Source organism: Nycticebus coucang, chromosome 4 (assembly GCF_027406575.1).
Source record: "Nycticebus coucang isolate mNycCou1 chromosome 4, mNycCou1.pri, whole genome shotgun sequence".
Taxonomy (NCBI): Eukaryota; Metazoa; Chordata; class Mammalia; order Primates; family Lorisidae; genus Nycticebus; species Nycticebus coucang.
Genome location: NC_069783.1, coordinates 45317420 through 45327151, shown reverse-complemented (window position 1 = coordinate 45327151; position 9732 = coordinate 45317420). Strand labels below are relative to the sequence as shown.

At 44.3% G+C, this 9732-nt stretch overlaps 1 non-coding gene across 1 annotated transcript; it reads left to right on the top strand.

The window, feature by feature from the left end:
• Positions 1-4916: 4916 nt before the first annotated feature.
• On the top strand, positions 4917-5025 carry LOC128585144 (U6 spliceosomal RNA). The gene has a single exon (XR_008379888.1). It is a non-coding gene; the product is annotated as a U6 spliceosomal RNA (small nuclear RNA).
• The last annotated feature ends 4707 nt before the right edge of the window (positions 5026-9732 follow it).

The window sequence follows — 9732 nt, the reverse complement described above, 5'->3', positions numbered from 1 at the left end:
CAACATTGTTAAAATGTCTATGCTACCCAAAGCAATATATAATTTTAATGCAATTCCTATTCAAGCTCCATTGTCATATTTTAAAGATCTTGAAAAAATAATACTTCGTTTTATATGGAATCAGAAAAAACCTCGACTAGCCAAAACATTACTCAGAAATAAAAACAAAGCAGGAGGAATCACACAACCAGACCTGAGACTGTACTATGAATCAATAGTGATCAAAATAGCATGGTACTGGCACAAAAACAGAGAGGTAGATGTCTGGAACAGAATAGAAAACCAAGAGATGAATCCAGCTACTTACGGTTATTTGATCTTTGACAAGCCAATTAAAAACATTCAGGGGGGAAAAGATTCTCTATTTAACAAATGGTGCTGGGTAAAATGGCTGGCGTTCTGTAAAACACTGAAACTGGACCCACACCTTTCACCATTAACTAAGATAGACTCTCACTGGATAAAAGATTTAAACTTAAGACATGAAACTATAAAAATACTTGAAGAAAGTGCAGGGAAAACTCTTGAAGGAATTGGCCTGGGTGAATATTTTATGAGGAGGACTCCCCAGGCAATTGAAGCAGTATCAAAAATACATTACTGGGACCTGATCAAACTAAAAAGCTTCTGCACAGCCAAGAACATAGTGAGTAAAGCAAGCAGACAGCCCTCAGAATGGGAGAAAATATTTGCAGGTTATACCTCCGATAAAGGTCTAATAACCAGAATCCACAGAGAACTCAAACATATTAGCAAGAAAAGAACACGTGATCCCATCTCAGGGTGGGCACAGGACTTGAAGAGAAACTTCTCTAAAGAAGACAGATGCATGAGCTACAGACACATGAAGAAAAGCTCATCATCCTTAATCATCAGAGAAATGCAAACAAAACTACTTTGAGATATCACCTAACCCCAGTAAGAGTAGCCCACATAACAAAATCCCCAAACCAGAGATGTTGGCGTGGATGTGGAGAAAAGGGCACACTTCTACACTGCTGGTGGGAATGCACACTAATACATTGCTTTTGGAAGGATGTTTGGAGAATACTTAGAAATCTAAAAATAGACCTGCCATTCGATCCTATAATTCCTTTACTAGGTATTATACCCAGAAGACCAAAAATCACAATATAACAAAGACATTTGTACCAGAATGTTTATTGCAGCCCAATTCATAAATGCTAAGTCATGGAAGAAGCCCAAGTTTCCATCGACCCACGAATGGACTAGCAAATTGTGGTACATGTATACCATGGAATATTATGCAGCCTTAAAGAAAGATGGAGACTTTACCTCTTTCATGTTTATATGGATGGAGCTGAAACATACTCTTCTTAGCAAAGTATCTCAGGAATGGAAGAAAAAGTTTCCAATGTACTCAGCCCTACTATGAAGCTAAATTATAGCTTTCACATGAAGGTTATAACCCAACTATAGCACAAGAATATGGGGAAAGGGCCGAGCAAGGGGAAGGGAGGGTGGAGGTTAGGGTGGAGGGAGGGTCCTGGGTGGGGCCACACCTACGGTGCATCTTAGAATGGGTACAGGCGAAACTTACTAAATACAAATGTCTACATACAATAACTAAGAAAATGCCATGCAGGCTACGTTGAACAGTTTGATGAGAATATTTCAGATTGTATATGAAACCAGCACATTGTACCCCTTGATTGCCCTAATGTACACAGCTGTGATTTAACAATAAATAAAAATAAATAAAAAAATTATAATTTCTGGAAGCGATGAAGTCACAGTTTTTCTCACAGCTTTTTGTCTAATTTATAATTGTAGAAAATGCCAACTTTCAGTGTGAGGTTCATGAACATACATAGAGTAGAACCTCTGTAAGTTGGTCACCCAAAGGACTATAACAAACTAGACAACATATGAAAGTGCCTAATAAAGGGAGGTGGTTAGTTGTGGAGGTTCTACTGTATGTAATTTTTTTCTCATTCAAGTTTAAGGGTTGCCGAACACTAGAAAGTGTTAGTGGACCCTAGGTTCAGAACTTCAGCCCTTGAAGGGTATGTGGTCAGTAACATAATACATTCATTATGACTGCCGAAATAATAAGTATTTATAAAAATTCAAGCCAAGTATATATGTACTAAAGTCAGATTCCAGTCTCCATCACTTCTTCCGTCTGCTCACCTACTCCCACTGATGGGTGGGTCCTGGGTGCTGTGGACCCCAGTGGGACTTCTCTTCATTCCTGACCCTCCTCCCCACTTTCATTCCAGTGCTGTGGGGGCTGGGCACAGATGGAGTAATCACTTGGCATTTGTTAACAATCTGCTTGTGATAACTCTTTGAATGCCAAAATTTTAAACTTCTGAGATTTTTATTATCATTCCTGATGACTTCTGAACCCCTTAATTAGGTCTCTTAATACAATATTTTTCATTTGCCTATGAACCACTAGATGGCAGCCATGTCCCACAGAATGGCCTTTTCCAGCTTTTAGCGTCCCATCTACTGGTTATTTTTTAAAAAGTGTCACTTCTATGGGTTTTCCAGGAGTGACTCCTCTTCATGTCTCCCTGTACCAAATGGCCATGAAAAGAAAATCCATATGCACACACACACAACACAAATCAAACATGAACAAGAACGTTAAAAGACTGAACTGCTTTGAAGAAAGGAATTATCCAAACGATGGGAGTAATGGCTAGGAAGTGGAGAGGTGGCGGGAGTGCTGAGGAGTCAGTAAAACTCTAAGCTGCCCAAAGCAGCCTAGGCCTGGGCCCTGGGGGAGGAATCCTTTTGCCTTACCAACTTCTGCACTGTTGCACTTTCTTTCCCCAATCCAAATAAAAAAACTCCATCCTGGTTGCAGCTGAGCAGAGGGGAGAGGGAGTCTGGCCACACTTGCATTAGGAGACCTGCCAAGGGGAGGAAGGCCGCCCAGGGTTTGCAGTGAGCATGGCATGGGCACAGGACTGAATGGGACACGCCCTGGAATGGAACAGTTTGATAAAGCCGAACCCTGAGGGAGAACGGGGGAGAGTGCTGACCACTTCTCACCCTGGGCTTCCATGGGGACATCAATCCCTAAGGCTGAACTTCAGCAAGCCCTCCAGAAATCACCAAAGCCCAGAAAACCCTCCTTCTGTTTTCCTGCTACTGTCCCTCATCAAAAAAGTCTGAGAAAGCTGAAACCCCAATGGAGGTGAGAAAACAAGGTAACTTTGCTTCTTAAAATGTTGTCCATCCTTTTGCAACACAAGCAGCAAAGAGAAATCAAACAGGTTTATTTATGTCCAAACCCCGAGGAACAGACTGAGGTAGTAGTAACGCTGAATAATCCTATTTGGTACACATTTTTTCACAACTCTGAGGGGACAATATTGCGCCTTGGGGTTAAGTTCCAGGGAGTGTTCTTTCTAGTTACATGCTCTTTCAGTCTCGGTTACCCCCCCGTAGAGTGGGGGTCATCTGGCACCTACTTCAGAGGATCACTGTGGAGATTAAATGTGAAGTACTTGGTGCAGAGCCTGGGGATATTTATGGATGACTAAATAATAAGTTGTACATTTTGATATGTTGCGAGCATGGATTCATTCAGCCAAATCTGCTGTATGTCTGAGAGGAGTGAGACCCAACCTCAGGAGTCTGTTTTGAAACTGGGAAATAGAAGAATCTACATACACCTGTTCATACTACATTTCATTGATTCTGGAATGTTCTTTTTCACATTTTAATGTCCTTGAATTTGGCAACATTGCTTATTTCTTGGTGGTAAATAAAATAATGATGTGGCTTATAATCAGTGGAACCCTGGATTCGGTGAAAAGTAGTATAGGCAGAAAGACTATAAGCATAAAGACAGCAACATCATCTTATCACCAGGATGTAGCCCACACATAGACACCCACAGGGAGAATTCCCACACAGGTGGCCAGCAGAGGATGCCTTGTTCTCTCTCCTGGGATGTGTCTACCCCTCCACTGCGTTTGGGAGATGGGTGTGGGAAAGGTCTTGATTGTACTGGTGGCTGAGCACTGGGTGGTGCCCAAATTCCAGTGCGTTTGCAGGTCCTTGTCTGAAATGCAGGCTCCTAACCCCTGCCCCAGAGTCTGGTTAGAAAGGAGCCTTGGGTGAGCCAACCAGCTTTGGTTCCTTCCTGGTGTGAGAGGATTCTTGACTTGGGGAGGAGTTTCACAGTTGGGCTGTGGGAATGATCCCTACCTGAAACGGGAAACCTACATTCACACCCAGATGTTAACTGCTCCTCTTCTGTGCTGAAGCTGACTTGTCTTGGTTAGCATGAAATTAGCCACGGTGAGAGTATTTACACCTCAGCCATTGGCAAACCTTACAAGTTGAAGCTCCCCTTCCTTCCTTCCTTCCTTCCTTCCTTCCTTCCTTCCTTCCTTCCTTCCTTCCTTCCTTCCTTCCTTCCTTCCTTCCTTCCTTCCTTCCTTCCTTTCTCTCTTTCTTTCCTTCCTTTCTTCTTTCCTTCTTTCCTCCCCTCTCTCTTTCTCTTTCTTTCTTTTCTTTCCTTCTCTCTCTCTCTTTCTTTCTTTTCTTTCTTTCTTTGCCAGCACACAACTGTGACTTCTTAGTTGGGTGACATTGAAGCTAGCACTGAAAATCACTCTGAGCCCCTGTCTGTCCATTTGAAAGGGGATAATTATTTTTTTCAACTCATAGAGTTGTGGAATAAATGAGTCTTCAAGTAGGAGAACATATCTAGCCTAGGGTTAAGCTCTATCCATTTTCAGTTTATTCTTTTGCTCCAAAAATCTCCATGAGTACAATTATCTTCTTGGGAACTTCCCAGGGAGAGAATGAAGTGAAATGAACATACTTCATGATGCAATGTGGATCTCAAGGTGGATGATTAGCATTTACCAGCAAGGATAACAGTAACCAACTTTCCATAAAATTTATAGTTTAACAAGCTGCTGTTCATGCTTGCTTCAGCAGCACATATACTAAAAAATTAGAACAATACAGAGAAGATTAGCATGGGCCCTGTGCAAGGATGACATGCAAATTCATGAAGCGTTCTATATTTTTTAAAATAAATATCACCTCAGTAAAAAACAAACAAACAAAAAAACAAGCTGTAGTTTATGTAGCATAACGTTCCAATGCAGACACTGTGATCCTCCTATTTCAGATGAGGAAACCAAGACTCAAAGAAGTTAAGAGACTTGCTCAGAGTTATGCGTCTCTTAAGTGAGACAGTATCAAAAACTTCTGATGTATTGTCATCCCTCAGTATCCATGAGGGATTTGTTCTAGGACCCTCAGAGGACATCAGGACACCAAAAATCCATAGATATTCAAGTCCCTTATACAACATGGGGTAGTATTTGTGAATAGCCTCCTGTAAGGTTTAAATCATCTCTAGATTACTTATAATACTTAACACAATGTAAATCCTATGTAAATAATTACTATACTGTTAGGTTTAGAGAATAATGACAAGAAAAAGTCTATACATGTTTAGTGCAGATGCATGATCCATTTTTTGCCCTGAGTATTTTTGATAGTGGCTGAATCCATGAATGTGGAAGCTATAGATACCAAGGGTTAACTGTATTCTCTTAACAGCAAAGCCTGTGTGCAGAGCGCTGGGTGGGTGAATGGTGTTAAAATAAACTATATCCCCACATCTGACAGAGTTCCTAATGAAAGCTTCAAGTTTAGTTGGAGAACTGAAATACCTACAGGGGAATCACTGGAGAATGATGACCGAGCAGTCTTGGAGGCTGCCATCAGCAGATGGGTTAGCAAAATCACTTACACAAAAACACTCAGGGCTATTCCAGGCAATTTCAGACTGCCCAATCTGCATGGTTTCCCTGACTGCTTTCCTCACCTGCAGTGGCTCCGCGGTCATCGCCCCCTGTTTGCAGGGAGATGCGGCACCAGGCTGAAGCCGCATTTCTGTCTCATTTGTTGGGCTCTGCTTGGGCTCTAAGTTTTCTCCAAGACAAACACTAAATTCTTGACAGCTGAGTCTGTCCACCCTGGGTGTAAATGCGGATGGTGATTTAGTCTTTGGTTTCTCAAAGTCTGAACTTTATTGCCCACGCTGCTTATTGACTTATGAGCCGATTAAAAGGAAGGGAAAACAACTTTTCCAACTGAAAACATGCACCAGACCTTTCCAAAGTTTAAATAAAGTTGAAATTCAGCAGCAGTTTGGCTGCAGTTGAGATAAAGGGATTTGAGCCAATTTAGCCTTCACATTAAGAAGGGATAAAAGGGTCCAGCCCTGTAATTTCAAAGAATATATTGTCTTCCCTTAAAAAGAGCAAGAGTTTGCTTCCAAAGCTGATTCTCTCACCCTAGGGCTTTGATGAAAGGTAGAAGCACCTACTCTGTCTGTCCCCTTCCCCAAAAAGGGTATGCCGCGGTAGTTTTTTTTTTTTTTTTTGAGACAGAATCTCACTATGTCACCCTCAGTAGAGTGTCATGGCGTCACAGTTCACAGCAACCTCAAATTCTTGGGCTTAAGTGATTCTCTTGCCTTAGCCTCCCAAGTAGTTGAGACTGCAAGCAACCACCACAACGCCCAGATATTTTTTTGGTTGTAGTTGTCATTGTTAGCAGGGCCAGGCTGGGTTCGAACCTGCCAGCCCCGTTGTATGTGGCTGGCGCCCTAGACGCTGAGCTACAGGCACCAAACCACTACTACAGTTGTTAATGCCCACCATTTCCCAATTTTTACAGCCACCGTGTGCACTCATAGAATAGGGGGCCAGGAAGGATGCTTTCAGCCTTAAAGATTCCATGATTACGATATTTATGATCTTCTATATTTTGAAATACTAAAATCATTTTGTTCAAAGATATTTGTTGGTATGGGAAAATGCTTATAGTGCTGTTTGTGATGCTTCTACTGGGAAGTCATGTACTAAACGTGAACCATGGTAGTTTGGGCTTTGAGATGAGCAGTAATGTGTGTGTGTTTTTTCTCTTTCTGCATTATCTGATACGGGTTATCTGTAATGCAGACTAATTGTTAGTTTCTCTTGGACACTCAGGGGAACTGCAAGCTCTCTGAGTACAGTGTCTGTGTCTGATGTATTTCTTGATGCATCCAGGCTGCCAAGAACCTTTTCAGGTACACAGAAGGCACTCTGTAAATATTTGTGGAACAAATGACTGAAAGCTTCACTGGGTTTTATAAATAACTACACAATGAGTATATATTTCTGTTGAAGAGTGAGGACAGTAATAATGTAAATGTACATTAAAAATAAGAGGTACTCGGATGAAAATTCATATCCTTAAATGCTTTTATTAGAAAACAAAATTAGAAATAAAAACCCATAGACGTTTGAATATTGTGTAAGTTACCAGACATTAAACAGAGCTTACCTTGTCGTATCAATTTCCTCCAAGCCCGGGAGCTCCGGGCTGGCAGCTCCAGTTGGGGAAGGGTCGGGAAGTCTACAGAATAAGCAGAACCTTCCCAAGAGATTGGTGCTGAACACCAGGCCCGCGTGAAGACCCAGACGACACGCGGTTTATGAGCCAACTCAGACCTCATTTGGCTGAAAGCAGGAGGAGAAACATTTCAATTGGATGAGAGTTTAGGGCTTTGATATTCAATTGAACTAGACTTTTTATTACAGAAATCGGGATCATTTATTAATACCCAGGAGCAACTGGAAAGCTGTGGAAACTGCCTGTGATTCCATTGGCAGAATGAGTTGCTGGAGCCTGTTGTGAGCCTCTGTTGAGAGCCTCCTGTGTGAGTGCACCTAGCGAATGGGTGTGCCTTCTTCAGTGAACAGAGTTGTGTTCTTAAGGGTGCAGGCTGAGCGTCCTTTATTTCTGTGTCACTAGTTCACATAAGCAGCACACTGGCCAGCTCCTGGGTGCCCAGCACTGTCCTCACACCTGCCAGAGGTGGTCTACACACGTTTGTAAATGGAATGAATGGGGATCCCCCGGCAGGTGGATCTGCTGCCCTTGGGGCATTTGGTGAACAGCAGAGGAACAAGACAACAGGAGCCAGTGCATGTGTGCCCAGTGAGGACAGCATTGAGGGACGATGGTTGTATGCAATGGTGGGAGTTCCTCAGCAGATCCAGCTTCTATAAAGAAAAATAGAACTAGCAAATGGGGCGCAGCGAGGGAACAGTGAATGAGAAATAAACGCATGTACAAGGAGCAAGATCAGAACTGACTTGCTGGGCCAACAGGTAGTGCCTTGACTTTCAAAGCCAAGGGCTGAGAGCAGAAAGTAAATGAGATATCCTTGTTGGCTCCTGAGTGCTCCCTGGGTCTCTGGACTTGGATCAGGTATAACTGCCATTCCTGAGGTGCCACATCCTGCACCCTGGCCTCCTCCCAGGGCCTCTGATGCCCATGGGGGTGGAGGTATGGGTTCAGCTTCTCTTGCACAGAAACTGGTCCAGGTCACTCAACCAGCTTGCACTTGCTAAAAGCTTGTTGTTTGATTGATTGGCCTATGTAGTGGTCAACCTCAGCTGTCCATTAGAATCACCTGGGCAGCTCTTAAAGCTCCAGGGCTCAATCTGCACCCCACATCAATGATATCAGAGTCTCTGGGGTGGGACCTAGGCAACAGGACCTTTTGAAGCCCCTCTACCACCCTTCCACCCCAGAGCTGCTACTAACAAGAAGCCCAAGGTGGGGAGCCGGGGATCTACCTGAACTCTGTGTCCAGGCCATTTGCCCTGGCCTAACCCCCATTCAGCCGGCTCCTGAGGGCTCCCTCTCCATGCTCTCCTGGGGCTTCCTGGGCAGGTGAGAGCTGGGCTGACCCTGTCCGGCTATCCTGCTGAGGGGGGCTGCTTCTGGCCTCAGAAGATGTAGTCATGGTCACCATGGTCACCTGCCAGTGCATGCTGATTTCTTACAAATGCAATTTATGAGGCAAAAATTTCTCTCTTCATAAAAATGTCCCACGCTGCTATCATGAAGGTTAATTGAGGCTTTTAGCTTCTGTGTCACAGTCATTATCCATTTCCTCAAGTGCTCAGTGGCTGTTGCCCCTGGGATTTCAGTCATGTTCTCGGTCAGTGAGTAACAGGGAGGATGTGAAGTGGACGTCCAGGCCAGGTGACTCAGTCGGCCCCGAGTCCCTGGCCAGCAGCTCCTCACATACTTAGGCACTGAATCCCAAACAGCTGTGAGTTAGATCTGGCGAGCACTGCTGTGGGATTCCAGGCCCATTCCCTGGACCTGTCTGATACCCTACCCACTCCATCAACACATACAGGCCACGCTGAGGGTTCCCCTCCCACCTGAGAGGTCGGCCAAGTGGCTCTTGTGTCTCTCAGGGTGCCATCCCACCTCGGCTGCAGCCCTTTGTGGTGGTAGGCTCAGTAATAAAGTATTTCTCTTTCTTTTACTGAGAGATAAGGAAACATGGGTCAGAGAAGGTGAGCTGTTTGTCCAGGTCACAGAGCTAGTTTCTCTTTTCCAACAAATTTTCCAGGCTCTGTATACAGTGGATGGTCCTGGGTCCTCAAGCCCTCTGCACTCAGGAGCAGGGGTCCCCTGAGGGCTTCCAGGGAGTAGAGCTTTGAAAGGAGAGAACTGGTGCTAAAGCTTCCCTCCCCAGGGTCAGGGTACAGAGCTCAGAACCCCAGGTGCTAGGAAGAGAAGACGGGACGGGACAGCAGGGCGCCCTGGAGAGAGCATGGGACGGCAGGGCGCCCTGGAGAGAGCATGGGACGGCAGGGCGCCCTGGAGAGAGCATGGGACGGCAGGGCGCCATGGAGAGAGGATGAGGCA